This window comes from Armigeres subalbatus, chromosome 3 (genome assembly GCF_024139115.2).
Source record: "Armigeres subalbatus isolate Guangzhou_Male chromosome 3, GZ_Asu_2, whole genome shotgun sequence".
Classification (NCBI taxonomy): Eukaryota; Metazoa; Arthropoda; class Insecta; order Diptera; family Culicidae; genus Armigeres; species Armigeres subalbatus.
The window spans coordinates 424800912-424821623 of record NC_085141.1 but is presented as its reverse complement, the minus strand read 5'-3'; the positions used below and the strand labels follow the sequence as shown (position 1 = coordinate 424821623).

Below are 20712 nucleotides of genomic sequence, written 5' to 3'. Positions count from 1 at the left end.
ACCCAGCGATGGTATTGTCGCATCGAGGTGCTTACCTTCGGTTGCGATGCTACTCTGTGCGTTTTTGTGCGTATCAAAATCGGCGTTTAACGTATTCAATTCAATACCAAATGAAAAGTGATAGCGATAATGCATTTTTTTTAATCAGAGACATAAGGAATTCCTAGAATTGGGGAAACATGTTCTCTATTGTAAATGAATCTTTAGTCCTTTACCCAAACTTGATCTATTTCTATGCATTTCTTATCGATGTTTATCAACATTATTGAGACGAGCTTTTTATTATTAGTAGTAGAAAATGGCTCTGCAAGATATTCAGTAAATGGAAGACACTATAGATATCTTTTTTGTTGACATATGAAATTGAAGATATTTATCAAAGCACTGTAATCGACAAACCATGCTCGTAGATTAGAACGATTACTCGGATAAATATAAGTTTTTTTTTCAACTAACCAACAAAGAAACAAAAGCATTTCTCAAGATGTATAATATATCTTGCAAAATAAAGTGATGATACGATGTTGGCAGTAGTTTTGTTCATTTAAAGTTTTCCTCCATGTACAATATGTCAACAGATGCCATCGTCTCGTTTCAACCGGCTTACCTACTGGTATCGAAATCTCATTCATAGCCGAAGGGGCATTTAAACTTCAAGGCTAATCATGCTTGAACCATTTTGGGAACGCAGAAGGTCTCTGGTAATGATGGTGGCAGCAACGACTACAACAACAAGAGTTTGAGGAGGTGTGACGAAAATTTATTATACTCAGAAAATTATAAGTTGGAATAATCTTATTCCCTAGAAAAGTGTTTCTTTACGCGAAAAACATGCCCTGGAGAAGACAACAATAGAACACCTTTGTTCAAAAAAATTGCCGGTGAAATATTTTTAAACACTCCCTGTTTTATAAGGAACTAAAGTTGTTTTTTTTCTAGCGTATTTTTTAGTATAGATCCTCTAGACAAATGACCTTAACGGGTTGAGTTATTTTTTGGATTGCCAACCTTATTTATTCTTCAGGGCGGTTTGTATGTTTTGACCATCCTAAAGATTTTTTTATAGGCCCATATTTGAACAACTTTTCATAACAACGACCAAATGCTTTCGTTTTATCACAGCACAAAGTGATAAATATGCTTAATGATCTGTACTGATGTGAATGTCTACATTCCATCAAAGTTTAAGGATATTTGGATTTGAAGTTATTGCCTCAATATGGGGACACTTGATTCCCGTATTAGTCACCCATACAAAAATTTGGCGAAAAAATTCAAAAAAATATAAATCTTTTCTCAGGCCTCTAATTTTTTGTAGATTTCACAGATTTGATGAATGGTTAGCAGGAAAAAAATATTGATTCCGTAGATATCATAGAAAGGGGTCCCCCCAAATTTTTAAAATGCATGTGCTGTCGACTTCAAAAACAAAAATCGTTCATGTATATGCACAGCTATTCAAAAATTCCGCGCATTTCGAAGGAAAAATATTAAAAAAAAAACTGAGGGCGCCTTTTTTATTTTATCAAAGCAAGTTCTTGGAGAGGCATCAATTTCCCCCGAATATTTTAAAAGTCGATTTTTGACAGCACTCCAAAACTTCGATTGTGTATCAATAACAACAATAATTTAAGGACTGTCATACAGCAGTAAAGTTAAATAATATATTTCTTAGAGAGTATGTGTGGAAATCGCGTATGTTCATTTATTTTTGGCTGTGATTCATCGAAAATCAGAAAAGGGGATCTAGTCTCCCCAGTCTCTCCTAATGACTTGGCCTTACTTTCTGTGAAAAAAATCAGAGGTACATGAAATTTCGCGTAATAATCCATATTTTCACAACGTGCATAGTCTGCGACGACGGTCAAGCCGTGGAACCACCAACGCTGCAAGAGGTAAGGAAGGCAGTAATGATCTGAAAATAGTAAAGCTGCTGGAAAGGACGAATGCGAATGTTCATTAATAAATTTCGGGAATACAACTTGCCACTGGCCACTAGACTCGACCCTGGATCAATAGCTTCCAGTCGTCCTGAACATTCAATGCAGTGCCATCATGTCCTCTTCTACTCCAAAAAATCATCGTGTTCGCGGCCTTTCCGTAGTTTGCCGTGTTGTATAAGCTTAACAATATCCAACCCTCTAAAAACCTGGAATAACTCGTGGTTCATGCGACGCCGACACATGTCATTCTCCTGTTTACAGCAGCTTCTCTAGAGCCGAATACCGTTGACGGAACTTGTACTTGGCTGCTCTGGTTCTTGTCCGCTCTATCGTGGCCTTTGCTTCTCTAACATTCCTCAATTTTCCGACAGGTTTTATCTGTAATCCAGTCTTTCCATGGAGTGCGCAACTCATCCAGGCTGTTCTCGCTTGTTTCGAAAAAGGAATTCTTGATGGCCGGCCACTGCTCTTCAATGATGCAACCTTCCGGAACATACGCTGCCCGTGTTCCAAGTTCTTCAATGCACCTTCTTCTTTTCACAGTTGGATCTTCTAGTCGGCGTGTGTTGAATCGTCGTCCGAGTCTCTCCTCCCGTTACTGAATCCGAGCAATGCGTATTTAGATCTCGTAAATTAGAAGGAGATGGTCAGACGAGATATCATTTTATTTATCATCAGACTAAGGCCGGAGTGGCCTGTGCTGCACATAAAGCTCGGTTCACTTCGCCAACCACGCAGTCTGCGGAGGGTCCGCAAGTCGTCCTCCACCTGATCGATCCACCTTGCCCACTGTGCACCTCGCCTTCTTGTTCCCGTCGGATCGTTGTCGAGAACCATTTTCACCGGATTACTGTCCGACATTCTGGCTACGTGCCCGGCCCACCGCAGTCTTCCGATTTTCGCGGTGTGAACGATGGATGGTTCTCCCAACAGCTGATGCAACTCGTGGTTCATTCGCCTAATCCACGTACCGTCCGCCATCTGCACCCCACCATAGATGGTACGCAACACTTTCCTTTCAAAAACTCCCAGTGCGCGTTGGTCCTCCACGAGCATCGTCCAGGTCTCGTGTCGGTAGAGAACTACCGGTCTTATAAGCGTTTTGTAGATAGTCAGTTTGGTACGGCGGCGAACTCTATTCGATCGGAGCGTCTTGCGGAGTACGTACGATTTCCAGCCACTATGCGTCTCCGAATTTCTCTGCTGGTATCGTTATCGGCGGTCACCAGTGAGCCCAAGTACACGAATTCTTCAACCACCTCGATTTCGTCACCACCGATAGAAACTCGTGGTGGGTGGCTCACATTGACCTCTCTTGAGCCTCTTCCTATCATGTACTTCGTCTTCGACGTGTTGATGACTAGTCCAATCCGTTTAGCTTCGCTTTTCAGTCTGATGTAGGCTTCCTCCATCCTCTCAAAGTTACGTGCCATGATATCAATGTCGTCGGCGAAACCAAATAACTGGACGGACTTCGAGAAAATCGTACCACTCGTATCAATCCCTGCCCTTCGTATTACTCCCTCCAAAGCGATGTTGAATAGCAGACACGAAAGACCATCACCTTGCCGTAACCCTCTACGCGTTTCGAAGGGACTCGAGAATGCCCCTGAAACTCGAGCTACGCACATCACCCGATCCATCGTCGCCTTGATCAACCGTATCAATTTATCCGGAAATCCGTTTTCATGCATTAACTGCCATAGCTGGTCCCGATCGATTTTATCATTTGCGGCTTTGAAGTCGATAAATAGATGATGTGTGGGCACGTTGTATTCGCGGTATTCCTGCAATACCTGCCGTACTGCGAACACCTGGTCTGTGGTAGAACGTTCACCCATAAATCAAGCCTGGTACTGCCCCACGAACTCTCTTGCAATTGGTGTTAGTCCGCGGCATAGAATTTGGAAGAGTACCTTGTCGCCGCCTACGCGTTCAGCAATGTGATTGCGCGGTAGTTGGTACAATCCAGCTTATCGCCCTTTTTGTAGATGGGACACACGACACCTTCCATCCACTCCTGCGGCAGAACCTCATCCTCCCAAACCTTGGTAATCACCCAGTGCAGCGCTCTAGCCAGTGCTTCACCACCGTGTTTAAACAGCTCTCCTGGTAGTTGGTCAACTCCAGGGGCTTTGTTGTTTTTCAGCCGGCTGATCTCCTCCTGGATTTCCTGGAGATTCGGAGCCGGAAGTCGCATGTCCTGCGCGCGTGCTCCTAGGTTCATTACCATACCGCCACCGTTGTCTGCCATATCGCCATTCAGGTGCTCTTCGTAGTGCTGCCGCCACCTTTGGATCACCTCACGCTCGTTCGTAAGAAGGTTTATGTCCTTACACATATCGGGCTGTGGCACGTGGCCCTTACGTGAACGGTTCAACTTCTCATAGAACTTTCGTGCGATATTAGCGCGGTACAGTTCCTCCGTCTCTTCACGGTCTCGATCTTCCTGCTGGCGCTTTTTCCTCCGGAAAATCGAGTTTTGTCTGTTCCGCGCCCGTTTGTATCGTGCCTCGTTCGCCCTCGTGCGGTGTTGCAGCAATCTCGCCCATGCTGCATTCTTCTCCTTAACTAACTGCTCACATTCGCCGTCATACCAGTCGTTTCTCTGATCCGGAGCCACCGTGCCTAGTGCAGCGGTTGCGGTGCTTCCAATGGCGGATCGAATATCTCTCCAGCCATCTTCAAGAGATGCTGCGCCTAGCTGCTCTTCCGAGGAGGGTGCCACTTCCAGCTGCTGCACGTAGTCTTGGGCTAGTCTACCGTCTTGTAGCCGCCCAATGTTAAGCCGCGGCGGACGACTCCGACGCGTGTTGATCACCGTCGAGAGTTTTGAGCGCAGACATACTGCGATGAGGTAGTGGTCGGATTCAATATTCGCACTGCGGTAAGTGCGTACGTTCGTGATGTCGGAGAAGAATTTACCGTCGATTAGAACGTGGTCGATTTGGTTTCCCGTTACTTGATTAGGTGATTTCCATGTGGCCTTGTGGATATTCTTGCGGGGGAAGAAAGTGCTTCGGACTACCATTCCGCGGGAGGCGGCAAAGTTTATGCATCGTTGGCCGTTGTCGTTCGATACGGTATGCAAACTATCCGGTCCGATGACCGGTCTATACATTTCCTCCCTTCCAACCTGAGCGTTCATGTCACCGATGACCATTTTGACGTCCCGCAGTGGGCATCCATCGTATGTCTGCTCCAGCTGCGCATAGAACGCTTCTTTCTCGTCGTCGGATCTCCCTTCATGTGGGCAGTGTACGTTGATGTTGCTGTAGTTGAAGAAACGGGCTTTTATCCTCAGCTTGCACATCCTTGTGTTGAATGGCTGCCACCCAATCACGCGTTGGCGCATCTTTCCCAGCACTATGAAGCCGGTTCCCAGCTCGTTGGTAGTGCCACAGCTTTGATAGAAGGTAGCCGCTCGATGCCCGCTTTTCCACACTTTCTGTCCTGTCAAGCAGATTTCCTGCAGCGCTACGACATCGAAGTTGCGGGGACGTAATTAATCGTAGATTATCCTGTCGCAACCTGCGAAGCCTAGCGACTTGCAGTTCCATGTTCCAAGCTTCCAATCGTGATCCTTTATTCGTCGCCTAAGTCGTTGCCGATTGTATCGAGTCGTATTATCTTCTATGTCGTTCGTAATAGTTGTTTTTAAAGGCGGCTTATTGGGCCTGCGCAAACCTCCTGGACTTGGACGAGATATCAGCACTGTGTTTATTCCGTACATCAATAAGGCTCCGTCTGCATTTTCGGCTGATGCAGATGTGGTCGATTTGCTTTTCAGTTTGTCTACCATGAGAGACCCACGTGAACCTGACCTGCCCCTGATCGATGGGGAAAGACGATCCTCTAATCACCATGTCGATATTGCCACAGAATTCTGCTAACAGCTCACCGTTTTCACTTATTTCGCTAAGTACACTTTAATAAAGGAAAAAAAAAAAAAAACTTATTTCGCTAAGACCATGACGTCCCAAGACACGCACATAGTCCATGTTGTCGAAGCCGATTTTCGCGTTGAAATAGCCCATGTTCATGCATATTAGGGTCCCGCTACACTGGGGATATAGATACTTTTGATCAGTGTGTAACGGTGTAAATCTGGTCATATTGTCAAGAGCACTTCAGTGCAGCTAATAATATGACTTCCCCAAACCCCTAATCGTACGGTATCAAGCGACCCGTGCCAAGGGGTTACAAAAATACATGATATGAGAGAGTTAGTTCTGAAAATGTATTGCGAGAGTTCGGCTGGTACCTGGTACTGGGAATTTGGTTTCATCAGTACTCGCTAAGCTGCAGAGGACGACGGAGGTCCTTCGTAGCTTAGTAGGGAAAGCACCTGTCTAGCGTACTGTGGTCGTGTCTCCACGATAGAGCAGTATACTAGGGAGTTAGATAACCTTGTACGGAGACTAACTGGTATTAAACCATTTGTTGTAGCAGGTGACTTCAACGCGTGGGTAATCCACTGCCACTGATGGCATCTCGGTTCAAATACGTTTTATAGTCAGCTATACCCCCAACAGAAACACAAGGCGGGTCAGTAAGGCTGATCTAGGATGGCGTACCTCGCAGTTCGACCCAGAACTGCTGGAAGAATCACTACGGTGGGAAAATCGGACTATAGGCCTTAGTGGTGATGATTTATCTGATGTCCTAACACGAGCGTGTGACGTGACAATGCCCAGGAGGACTATGCCAACTGGCAACCGCAAACCGGTGCACTGATGGACGGTGCACACGATAGCTGTGACGTGCTAGAACCGAAGCGGACAGGTTACAAAGACGCCGGATGTTCCAAATAGCGAGCAGAGCTCTGAACTACGAAATCAAATGTAGTAAGAGAGCCTGCTTTGAAGAGCTGTGTAGGATGGGGTGATTCATACAGGATAGTGATGGCTAGGACCAACAGCACACCTCCTGAGAAATCCCCGGAGATGTTAGCCAGGATCGTTGAAGGTGTGTTCCCGAAGCATGATGGGCCAAACACAATGGATACGTTTGTGTGCGTTTTGACAGTTTTCCCATGAGAAAACTGTCAAAACGCACGCAAACGTATCAACTGTGTTTGGCCCATGACTCATCGGACTGGCCCGCCACATCGTACGAGTCAGTGAACGTGGTACTGCTAGTGACTAACGATGAGCTTATCGCCGTTGCAAGAAAACTTAAACTAAACAAGGCACCAGGGCCGGATTGTATTCCTAACCTGGTCCTTAAGCACGCGATTCTTGCTGCTCCAGATATGTTCAGGAGCTGCCTCCAACGTTGCCTGGACGAAGGAAACTTCCCAGATCGTTGGAAACGGCAGAAGTTGGTGCTATTGCCTAAGCCTGGGAAATCCCCTGGAGAGCCTTCGACATACAGACCAATTTGCCTACTCGACACAACTGGTAAGTTGTTAGAGAGGGTGATCCTGAATAGATTGACGGACTATACGGAGTGTGCTGCTGGCTTATCAAGCAACCAGTATGGGTTCCGTAAAGGCCGTTCTACCATCGAAGCAATTCGGTCGGTAACGAAATCAGCTAAGATAACGCGTGGTTCGAATATTCGAATATTCGAACTCCTATATAGGAGAGGTATTAGGTACTGTACATTGATTATACCAGATGTAAAGAATGCATTTAATAACGCTAGCTGGGCAGCTATAGCTGATTCCCTGCATCGCTTGAGAGTCCCGGATTATTTGTGCAGGATTCTGAAAAGCTATTTTCAGAACAGGATATTGTTAGTCGACACCGACGCTGGTCAGCAGTCGATTGAAGTGTCAGTATACTGTTTTATTCAATAAATTACATTGTTCTTCTAAATGAGCTCAGATTTTCTCTTCTCAAGTTCAGTCATCGACATTAGCAGCCTATTTTTCTGTAGAGCTCTCCCATTTTTATGGTAACGCAAAATTTTAAATTCAATTGCCCTATTACCAATCACTTGATTAATTTGTTTTCCTTTCCATACAGTGGATAATTTTTTTTGATCTTCCAAATTTTAAATTTTTTAGGAGTTTCATGAAGCTAGTAACGAACCATACATCTGAATTTCTAAACAAATTCTCTCGGAAAAAAAATACAAGCTTTCTCCATGAATTATTTCGACAATTGCTCCAGACATTCTATCGGTAATTCTATCTGGGATTCTTTAGGATTGTCTCCAGCAACTTCTTCGGCAATGTCTTCAGGAATTTCACCGGGAAGTGATCCGAAAATTCCACCATTATTTACTCCAAGAAATCCTCCAATCCTCATAAGTTTTGCAGGGAATTCTTCAGATAATTCATTCGTGCTGTTTCTCATTTTTTTGAAAAACTGCGCTGTGGAATTCCTAAAAATATTATGGGAAATTATTCAGACTTTTTCAGCAAATCATTTAGGCTTCAGAAATTTAGCTGGAAATTCCTCCCGAAGCTATTCCGATAGTTTCTCTGGGAGTTCCTATAGGAATTCCTCCTGAAATTCCTCCGGGAGCTGCTACGGAAGTTCCTCCGGCAGTTCCTTCGAGAATTCCTCCGGGAGATCCACCGGCAGTTCCAATAGAATTCTTCCGAGAGTTTTACCGGCAGTTCCTCCCGGAGAAATTCTCAGAGAATGCTCGGAGGAACTACCGGTTGAACTTCTGGGGGAATTTCTGTAAGAATGTAAACATTTTTAGAGGACCTCCCGGAAAAAAATTTCGGAGGAACTTCTGGAGGAATTTGTAGATAAATTCCTTAAGAAGACTAAATGAATTTCTGAAAAAAAGCCTGAATAAATTCCTTGAGGAACTACTGGTGGAACTCCCGAACGAAATTTCAGAGGAACAGCAGTTGGAATAGTTGGAGTTGAATTTCTCGAGGAACTTCCGAAATTCCATTCTGTGAAGAAGAAAAACTTCGAGAAGCTCACGGAGGAACTCCGTGCACAAGGAAGTGTTGAAATAATTATTGGAGAAGTTCCTGAAGGAATTTCCGAAGAAATATATGAAGGAATTCCAGGAAAAATACCAGGAGGAATTAATGGAGAGGTAACCAGGTGAAATCCTGAAAGTATTCCCAGATGAATTGCTGAAGAAATTACCGGATGAATTCCCAGGAGTTTGTTCTGAAGAAAATCCTGGAAGAACTCTTGGCAGATATCCTAGAGGAACTCTCAAAGTAATTTCCAAATGAAATTCTGGAGCAAATTCCGAGTGAAATACGGAAAGAATTCCAGAATGATTCCGCGGAAAATTCTCGGAGAAACTCCTGAAGGAATTCCTGGAGAAGTACCTGAAGGAATTCCCGGAAAAATACCTGGAAGAATTTCTTGGGAAATACTTGGACATAAAGAAATTTCTTGAGGGATTCTTGAAGGATATACTGAAGTAATTGCGAAAAGAATTCCATAACGAAATCCTCGAGGATTTCACTAGGGTAACTGTACCAGTTTTGACCATGTTCCCAATTCGGCCTGTTTCTCGCATAACTCCGAAAATAAATTTCCGAGGGTTTTATTTGCTGTAACAGGAGATATATCCTTTATGCTTCTTCGCTGTAGAAACTAATCGATAGTTTTTGGCAAATATTCATTTTTCAGGGTTGGCCAAATTAGACGTGACGCGCGACGCACTATTGTGCTACCATTGTACAATAGCAACGCGTTATTGCCATCCAGCCTTGACCAACTGAGGACAGAAGAGACTATCCGGCAATCCTATGGTCGGCTAGCCATTGGGTTTTCCGCAACATAAAAAAAACTTACAATCATTTCACGGAAAGTCCTCGTGGGTGGTTCTGGGCCGTAAGGTACCATCGTCTTTTCTTCTTAGAAGAATTGATAGACCCTGACTTAGGAATCTTGGCTAAGCTTGGCTACGCGTGGTTTTTTGAAAAGCATTGAAATATTGTGTCTGATAGAGAACACTGGGTTTTAGAGAAACATAATATTAAAATCTAAAAATAATATTTCATTTCCAAAGTTAATTCCAGATTTTGGCATCCTAGAGTAAATTTATATTGTTATAAAGATCGAGCCTCACAAAAACATTTCAGAAGAGTGGTTTATGATTTTAAAAACTATTCATTCAAGAAATAGTGAAAAATATAAAGACCTTTATTATTGAGGTTCAAAATTAAATAAATACGAGACGAGCTAGCCTTGGGCTAAAAGTCTTGCTAATAAAGTCAAAAAAATGAATAAAGAAATTTCAAGCAGAATACAAACTTTTCAAGGAAAAATGTTTCGAGTTGTTTTGAACTTTCATATATTATGAATGCTGGATACCCTAATAAGTTTTTTGGAATCTTTTGAATTTCAACCACCTATTTTTGAATATGATTGGATCGTAAAGTGCACATGTTTAAGGGAATTCATTTCAGTGCCCGTTCAATCTTTCCACCATTCCACCATTCCGCCCTCTGGCTACGCCCTTGCGAGGCGGCAATGTCCCAGTGGGGGATGTAATGCCAATAAGATGAAGAAGAAGAAGATATGGAAAACGGAACAGTTCCCCATCCTTAAAAAATTCCTTGAGAAATTCTTTTGAAATTTTTCTCAAAAAATTTCTAAGAATTATTTAAGAAACTCCTCAGGAATTTATTTGAGGAATTTCTTTAGCAATACTTTCAGAAATTTTTCCAGGTGTTCCATCGGGAATTCCATACCATTGATTCCCGTAATTCCGCTAGAAATTGTTTCAGAAATTTCAGAACGAATTCCAATATGAATTTCCGATGGAACTCCTGAAGGAATTTCCGAATTTCTTGTATTACTATGTGAAATCCTCCAATAATTTCTTTGGAATTTCCTCCAGGGATTCATTCGGCAAATTATCAGAAAACTACTTTGTAGATAGACATTTTTTGGAAATACATCAAGATAACATTCCTTCAAAAATTCCTTTTAAAAAATCCTTAAGCAATACTTGCGTCTTGAGAATTTCTTCAGTTAAACTCCTTCCGAGATTTCTTTGAAAATTTCTTAACGAATTAATTTAGGAATTTCTCCGGAAATTCTTTTAGAAATACCATCGAAAATTGTTTACCCACGAAAATTGCTTCAAGAAAATCTTCCGAAATTCCATTAGGAGAATTCCTTAGGAAATGGTTTTAGGAATATCTGCGGAAATTAGTTTAGAAATTGCTTCGAACTTTTTTTTAGAAATTGCAATTATTGCAGGAATTTCTTAAATAAATTCTTACAGTATTCCTATTATTATTATTGGAGTTCTTACGAAATTTCTTCCTCTTCCTTGAGACCTATTCTGCCGCTAACTGCAAGCCAGACTTATCTGTATATGGCTGACTTGCGGTTAGCGGCAGTATTCTTTTGAGATTTTTTTTTCGGGAGTCACTTCTGAAATTCTTTTAGGATTGTTCGGAAATTAGTTTAAAAGTTCTTTCGTAAATTTCAACTGGATATTCTTTCGAAATTTCCTTTAGAAACTCTTCTGAAAATAAATTCAGCATTTCCTATTTCAAACTTTAATAAATTATCAAAAAATCTCATCCAACAAAATTTCCGGAAAAGTTCCTGCAGGAATTTCGGAAGAAATTTCATATTGTTTTAATTAAAGAATTTCGGGTGGATTTCCTGGATGAAGTTTCTAAGGAATTTCCGAAATAAAATTTCAAATAAAAAAGTAAAAGGAATTCTTAATTAAATTTCCAAAGAAATTTATGAAAAAAACTTCTTTTTTCCGAAGATATTTTTGAAATTTTCTTAGTATTTTCAAAAGAATGTATTGGGGAATCTTCAAAGGAATTGCTGGATTTATCTCCGAAGTAATTTCCAGAGGATTTTCTGGAAAAATCCCTTGACTAGATTCCGAAAAAATAATTGGAGGAATGTTCAAAGATATTCTTGGATAAATTTATTGTTGGAAATGCCGTCAGGAGTTCCGTTTTCTCATGACACGCTCATAGTAGAAATTGGAACAACTATTTTACGTCCTGTAATACTTTATAGGATAAAACATCCCATAATAATCCCTCACCGTAAGCTTCAGTATATGAATGCAGTGGATAAACAAACATCCTTATTTCTCTCACAACCACATTTTGATCATTGGTCTTTTACTCTGAAACCCATAAAAACGTTCGTCGCAAATGAGCGTAAAAGGTACAGTTTCCTCGTAAAATATGCGCTTCCATGGAATGGGGGTTGAAGTTGATCAATTGTAATTTTACACTTCCGATAACAGACTCCCTACATAATAGAACAGTTGTTTTGAATCAACTTGTAACGAAAGATGAGCGACAAATCTTTTTGATAAATCCAATTCCAAATATCAAAGTGCTCAGTCATAAGTATTCAGTTCTCTGCATTACTAAAGTATGGTGCACAGACTTCTCCCAAAACGAATAAACATCTAATTGTTACAAATCAACCGACATGGACGCTCGAGTACTCCTTATTAAAGGAAAAACTGTAGTCCGCTTAGCACACTCCGTCAGCTCTACCTGCGAACCTGAGCATAACACCATGAACCTGTGGCCGCACACCTCAGACTCTCTTGGTTCGTTCTCCGTCCGATGGAAGCAAGGAAGAATGAATGAATGGAGTCGATGAGTTGAGTCGAGTCGAGTGTTTTTCTGACTTTAATTTAGTCAAGAGCGTCGCACCGAGCCATTCTGCTGTTGTTATGCTGCGAACGCTGTCAGCTACAATTCGTCGCGTTCGGTGAGCTTAGTGAGAAAGTAAGGAGCTGGGGAGAAGGATGTCGCACATCCGCTTCTAAAACGGTACGGAATCATAATCAATAAGCTGCGCGTCTTATCAAATTTGAACGTTGTTTGGGGAAGAGCGCTGTATGCAATCGAGTGGCTGCTTACTGGTGCTGTTGTTATTATTGGCATGGTTAAACAATTAAGCAAATTTAGCGGCTCAGTTTTGCGCTGACTCGTTTGAGTTGAGTAAGCGCGATTCGATAGGCCGCGCGGTGTTTGTTGGCTGTGTAAATACAGTGTTTATGCATGGTGCTTTCGATTGGCTTTGGGTACGGGGCTTTTGCTGTTTATTTTATTATTTTAGTGGCAACGGCAAGCCGCTTTTTGTGGCCCCTTGTGAGTGTGGTGGTGAAGTGTGAAGTGGTGTGCTGGATGTAGATGCAAGTTTGTAATACTCTTCTCGAGAGAACTCCGTAGCAGCAGCCTATCGATGATGGTGGCTGATGCCCTTTGGATACGTTTATTTATGGATCTGTAGTCATGTGTTGTTGTAGCCGTTTGGTGCCCGTACTCGATATTGTCGAATGAAATTCTGTTTACAGAACATGTATTGTATATGATTCGCAGCTTTTTTTTTGAGTGACCATCTACGTAATGCGGAAGACCATGACCGAAAGTGGACCTTGAATCGCCTTATTGGGGTTGTGGTTTTCAAGATCATTTGGGCATAGACATTTCACAGATATGATGAACAATCCGAGCTATGAGCAATCGATAGGTGAGTATTTTTCCGCGATATTTATATATTCTTTCAATTAACATTTTCCAAATACAAAAATAGTGATTTAAGTTCGTTTGTCTTAATCCATCACATTAGGCCTTCACAATGCCTTAATATAATAAAAATCTGTAAAATCTTACTAATTCCGTTTAGTAAGAACTAGACTGTCGATTAGGTGGTTGCTTTACGGTTGCTTAAGCCAAAAATAATACTAAAATAAAAAAAGAAAATGACATAATTTTATCTTCACGCTGTAGAAGGCCCCTTGAGCCCGTACACTATTAGTGCATAGGTTTTGGCGGAGTTGATACTTTATTCTACTTATTTGTAACCGTAACCTTCTTATTTGTACCAGAAAACGGAATACATACAGTAATATAGTAAACTTTTCATAAATGAAAATATTGTTCGCCTTTCTCGTACACAAAGTTTAATTTTCACTTATTTCACGTTATCAAATCTAGAAATATTATAAATATTCAAGCTGCACAATTGGACAAATATTTGCGTCGATGAGATGCATGTCAAATAACAAAAGTTGCAGCTATATACTTTTTTATCGTCGCAAAGTGACTGGAAGTGGGAAGTTAGATTGTCTCGTCTATAATCAAATAAATCGCTTCTTTTATAAAATTGTCCGTCCACTAACCAAAAGCAAAACAGAAGCACCAGTACGTGTCCCACCCATTGTCATCTGAAGATGCGACTTTTTTCAACAAGGGCTGTTACATCACAGCACGGCCGTTAAATTGACCCACTTACCATTCATGGCGCGTTTACTGCTGTGTCAATTGCATACTGTAGCAACATCAAAGTCGCAGTACTTAGTCCAATTGTAATAGATACTGTCGTCAAAGCATGCACGAGAACTAAAGATAATTCAAGACGATTGCACACAAAGCTAATAAACGCATATAATAAACTTCCACCACTTGAATTGTGTAACGTTAAGAAATGTTTTGCGCGCTGGCATTTACTGAACCAGAAGTCCGGAACCTTAAGAGGCGATGGTATCGACAAGCCAAGTACGTCTTCTAGACACAATGGTATCTTAATCCAACCATCTTCAACCCTCGTTGACCATCTGTTGGACTGCGCTATCATCGTTCGAAAATGTTGAAAAGCCGGTTAACAACATCTGACGAACAGGACAACGACATTAGAACGCTCGACCGTCGAATGCCGTACCTACCTACTTGAAACCTGAACACCTCTGATGTGCATCAAAGCAACGACGAAAGGTGCACACAAAACAAAGGTAGCTAACTTGCTCAATTTACTTTCCAGTGCTCTCTGCTGCTCCATACCATGGTGTATAAGCGCGCGCGTCACCTCTTCTCACGTGCTCAGTGGCCGTTGAGGAGAAGCTCAAACAACTTGAACCACTTCGGTGTGTGAATTCAACCTCACACACAGCTTTCAGTCGGTTCACGGAGGTTCCGGAGGGTCGAAATTGGGCGAAAAATGTCGTGTTTTGAAATTCGTTTAAAAAATAAATTAAAAAATGAAAATTTCAGCCAATCATTTTTTTTTATTAAAACAAATTAGAAATTTTCCATGAAGAGTTAGGAAATATCAGAGTAGGAACAATGAAATAAAATTTCCCTGTACAATGCTAAATTTCCATAAACATAAAAGAACTAAAAACAAAACAAAAATTGATTAGCAATTTTATATTGAAAATTGGAATTATAAAAGAAGAACTATCCAAATGGAAATCTTTTTTTTTTATTAAAATAATCTAAAATTTCAATAAATAAGTCAATACATAATTACAATATTTTCCACGAAAATATAACAATCACAAAATTTTCCACAAAATAAATTTTATTTTCCATTAAAAATTAAAAATCAAAAAACATTTGCATGAGAGAAAAGAGATTGAGAGAAATGTTGTTTATACCGGGGTGATTTGTAGTGTGGCGGAAAAGCAATCGCCGAAACTGAAAAACGTGCTGCACCTCGTTAATTTAACCTTCCTGGACTCGCACCGTTGTAAAAAGTACAACACATTGAATAAAAGTGAGATATCTTTTTAGTCCGTTGACCAATTTGCACCAAACCATTATGTATTCCTCACAAAATTAGTTCTTTATCAATTGCGAAGATATCAAAAGCGATTTGATAGAAGGCTCGGGTAAATATAACTGATTAAAGGCTCAGGTGCACGGAGAAAAGTGACCAATAATGAATAATTCATTTATTGTCTTAACATTTCATTCTAAAATAGCGCGATTTTTTCTATATCGTTTCTGACAATGACCTGGGAGTTATGTTGCAGTTCTCACTCATCTATGGCCGTAGGTGGCCACCAGACGATCTTCCGAAAAATCTGGAACGTCCGTAAAATTTGTCATTCGGTAAAGTTCGTCCCAGAGCAGCGCAATTTTTTCCAAACTATAGCTGACGGTGATCTTGGATTTAATTCATAGTACTTTACTGGCTATGACCGCAGGTGGCCACCAAACGACCTTCCGGAATATCCGGAACGTCCGTAAAAATGGTCATTTTGTGAAGTTCGTCCCAGAGCAGCGCATTTTTTTCTAAACTATAACTGACGGTGATCTTGGAGTTAATTCATAGTACTTTACCGGCTATGACCGCAGGTAGCAACCAGACTCTTCTTCTTATTGGCATTACATCCCCCACTTCCCCTTCACTTCGCAGCGTAGTGTGCATTAAGCACTTCTATAGTTATTAACTGCGAGGTTTCTAAGCCAAGTTACCATTTTTGCATTCGTATATCATGACGCTAACGCTAGCATAATGATACTTTTGTGCCCAGGGAAGTCGAGATAGTTTCCAACCCGAAAGTTTCCTAGACCGACCGGGAATGAAACCCAATCACCCTCAGCATGGTATTGCTTTGTAGCCGCGCATCTTACTGCACGGCTAAGGAGGGCCACCAGACGGCCTTCCGAAAAACCCGTCCGTAGAAATTGTCTTTTGATCAAGTTCGTCCCAAATCTGCGCAATTATTTTCTAAACTACATCTGACGGTGATCTTGGAGTTAATTCACAGTTCTTTACTGTCTATGACCGTAGACGGGCACCAAATGGTCCTCCGAAAAACCCGGAACGCTTGCAAAATGGTCATTTTGTAAAGTTCATTCTAGAGCAGGGCAATTTTTGCTCAACCATTTCTGAAGGTGATCTTAGAGGTGATTCTCAATTCTTACACAGTCATGACCACAGATGGGCACTAGATGGTCTTCCAGATAACCCGAAACGTCGTGAAAAGTCATTCCGTAAAGTTTGTCCAGGAGCAGCGCATTTTTTTCCAAACCCTTTCTAATAATGACCTGAGTGTTAAGCTGTAGCCAGTTCTTTTTACCACACAATAATTCTATAAAGGTCATCACCTTTACCATAGGTAAGCTCATCTGTGGTATAATAATAACAAATGAATTATGAGTTTTTTTTTATCATAATACCAAAATAATAGTCATTGATATTGATAAGAAAATGAGGTATGTGGGAGTTATTGAATATCTAAGTAGAGTTATTCAACAAGGATGATATATTTTCAATGCTACTTGAATTTCTAAAAGTAATTTATTGTAGTATCATACCTACTCAAAAACACCATAAAGTAGATGCATTCCATACAAACTAAATAGTTTTTTAACATATTAATTTCCAATGCCCGGACAAGTAGACAACTTCCGAAATCTCGTAGATCCGGAGATATCTAACGAAACTACATAAGCTGATGAAATCAAAGCTAACAAGCTATTCCACCCGTTGGTTTCTAATTGAGCTTGAGCTTGAATGACGGCCCGTAGTTGATACTCTATTATGTCCAGATTAGCTGTCCTTGCACAGAGAACCATCAGATGCCTATTGAGTACTAGCATTTATCTTCAATGTACAATACCTTGTGACCTCATTTGTTGGGTCAATGCAAGTTAATGTAGGGGACTGAAACCTGCTAGCCACGAGTTCTCGCGGAATTTTATAGAAATTTTTGAGTTAGGTTTTAGTTAAGTTGCCAAAGTGTCAGGAAAGCTATTGGCGAAATTCTAATTGAATGCAGGAAACGAGCATTTTGTTCATTTCAAATTATATCAGTTAGTGGGTTCAAGACATACTGTGTATGATGCGGAAGCGGCAGCCATATAACTACCTAGCCCGATTTTCTCAACACTTTGGTTTCCAATTCTCGAATAACTTGGTAAATAACGGCAACATTCAAAATCCTATAGATCCTGAGATATATTCCAAACTAAACAGTGTTTCAGCATATTGGTTTCCAATCCCAGAACAGCTGTGAAGAAGACAAGTTCCTCCTTTACTGTCACAGATCCGGGGGAATATAACTTACCTGGTGGTCACATATGCACTAGTGCCACATTGCGGATGAAATCTAAACTAAACAGTTTCTAAACATATTGATTACCAATCCTCGAACAACTTAGTACAGGATAACAACTTTCTAAATCCTAAAGATCCCAAAATATCGAGGAAAATGGTTTCTCATATACACTAGCGCCACTTTGCGGATGAATTCTAAATTAAACAGTTTCTCAACACATTGGTTTCCAATCCCGAACAACTTTGTAGAAGACGGCATTTTTCTAAATGCCACAGATCTCAAGATATCGAGCCAAACTGATCTCTTATACACACAAGCGCCGCCTTGCGAATGATCCCCGAACAACTTTGTAAATGACGGCAACTTTCTGAATTACACAGATTCCAAGATATCGAACCAAACTGATCTCGCATATACATTTGCGCCGCCTTGCGGGTGAATTCTAAACCAAATGGTTACTCATCATATTGGTTTCAAACCCCCTAACAACTTTGTAGAAGACAGCAACTTTCTAAATGCCACAGGTCCAAAGATTTGGAACCAAACTGATCTCGCATATACACTAGCGCCGCCTTGCGGATGAATTCTAAAGCAAACGATTTCTCAACATATTGGTTTCAAGCCCTCGAACAACTTTGTAGAAGACGGCAACTTTCTAAATGCCACAGATCCAAAGATATCGAATCAAACTGATCTCGCATATACACTAGCGCCGCCTTGCGGGTGAATTCTAAACCAAATGGTTTCTCAACATATTGGTTTCAAACCCCCGAACAACTTTGTAGAATACGGCGACTTTCTAAATCACATAGATCGCGAGATGTCGAACCGAACTGGTAGTATCATATAAACTAGCGCCGCCAAGTGGACGAGTTCCAAATCAATTATTTCCTTGACTTACAGAGTCACAAGAGGGTTATAGATGAATTCTGTATTCATTTTCACTTTGCCGGGATTCTTGGATATGTTATCTATAGGACACATCGAGCCGATAATTAAGGAAATTAACTATTTTCACCGGTATTCCGTTGGTTCTGGATCTTCCGGAGGACCAGCATAAGATTAACTGAACCTAAATAATGTCCTTAATGAGAGTATATATCTTTATTATTTTCCCGAAAAAATCACTTCGATATCATTTTAATTGGCTTCAATATGGTGGATTTTCGGACTGTTGTACTTTTTACAACATGCGAGTTTCCGTGTTATGAAAGTTGATGCGAGTTCCGGAAGGTTAAGTCACTAAAACGCTTCTTTAAACATTTATGTAAACCCATTGGAATATTACCTAGCTTATAAAATTCAGGGAAAATTGCTTCTTACAATAAATATCAATTCTCGCTTAACTTTTCAAAAGGACCTAAGTAACATTTTTTCATGAATTAATTTGAATAGCGCAATCAACAGAACAACATGAAAGATTTTGATTGCAGTACTCAAATTAAATCATGAAAAAAATGTTACTTAGGTCCTTTTGAAAAGTTAAGCGAGAATTAATCGATGTAGTTGTACGCTGTATGTTATGCCGGGAATGGGGTGAGAAACTTTATGCCTTTCACATCATAGCAAGCCATGAGCTGGTTAGCGATGTTGCTCGGTGAACGTCCTCTTTATTTAAACAATCCCCACAGTGTATACTACGTATACATGTAGATAAGATTCTCTGCATTGCAGAAGAGCAATCCAGACGATTATTCCTGCCTCGCCACATAGTCGATTATTCAGCCTGGCCACATAGTAGTCAGTAAATTTGTTAGGAAAATAGTTCGTTAGTTATCCGATACCAACATCCGAGATTTAATTTAAATTACAGGTTTGAAGTTGATCAAAATTGATCTGCTGTCAAAAAGTGGTTGAACGGTCCCAAGACAACTATTCCCAACAAGAAATCGAAACATTTATTCGAGGACTCCTTACATTCCGGGTTCGTTTCCTTTGATCCCGCCGTGTTGGAAGAAAGGCACGATCTTTTAGTTTGTTCCGTGGATTAATTGATTGGCGATTTTGGACGTGAAGTGTTCTATACGTTCTGTGATCCCCGGGTAGGCCAGTTCAGTAGTAAATTGACCGATCAAATATTTGCGTGCAATTATTTTGTATGTTGAAGGCATTCAGATGGAAAATTGAGCATCGTTGGTGAGGTCTAATTATGTCAATAACATGTTTTCGCGGTCAACGGTCTTTGCCAAGACGACAGAATCACCATTTGACAAAGCGAGCCGTCACCACTACTCGTCGCACTCGACAATACTTGCTATGCCCTGGACTTAAGGCTCCCCGCCTTGGACAAGACGGAAGGAAGTTACATCCGTGACTATTTACTCCAGCCGACAAGGGTAAATCCATTCAAAACTTTTCTTTTTTGCGGATCCGTTAGTGGTGTAGCCAGCTCCATGAAGCTCATGTATCTTCCGGTGCTGATTCACACAAATGCTTCCAGGATTCTTCGTTTTCCTGGATCCTGCACTTTAGGAAAAAACTTCAACATTCATCACATCTCCCACATGTACTAGTCTTAGCATCTTCGCTGATCCCGCCATGAATGGTAAATTGGGCACTCCTGGCATCGTGTGATGGGACTTCTGCTATCCGTCCGGTATGACAGAGTGAAGATTGAGACGAGTCTGTTCACCCGATTTCTTTTCTCAAGAACCGTTGCGTTGATTGTCTAGCCTAGCTTCGAACGAACAGTTATCGGTTCGATCAGTATTCGTACCCCCAATGACGTAAACAGGAGCGGTTATTCAAACCGACGAGGATGGTAACCCGGACGGAAAGTCCTTGACCGGTACCCCGGCGAAATGTGTGTACCGTCACTTACCGAACAGCTTCTTCAACATCATTTATGTATTGACCAATGAAAATTTTTACTTGGATTCTGTCGTCTGAATCATCATCTCAAGTCTCCAAGCTACGTGACCCGTTCTCGAAACGGTTGATATTTACTGTTACATATAATGGCTCATGAGTTGCCCCGGCTTCCAGTTGTGCTGCTACTGTCTCGTTCACTATAGCAGACGACCTTTCGTTTAAAAATGGG

The 20712-nt window shown here is 41.1% G+C and overlaps 1 protein-coding gene across 2 annotated transcripts in view; it reads left to right on the top strand.

Annotated features, from left to right (window-relative positions):
* Window positions 1–12515: 12515 nt before the first annotated feature.
* LOC134227394 (echinoderm microtubule-associated protein-like 2) overlaps window positions 12516–20712 on the top strand; it is a 98945-nt gene continuing 90748 nt past the window's right edge. The window contains exons 1-2 of one of the 2 annotated variants that reach the window (XM_062708815.1): window positions 12516–12651; window positions 13204–13354. The gene's annotated coding sequence lies outside the window, so the exon portion shown is untranslated. Of the gene's footprint in view, window positions 13355–20712 lie in introns of both variants that reach the window. The other variant, XM_062708812.1, reaches the window with a different exon arrangement.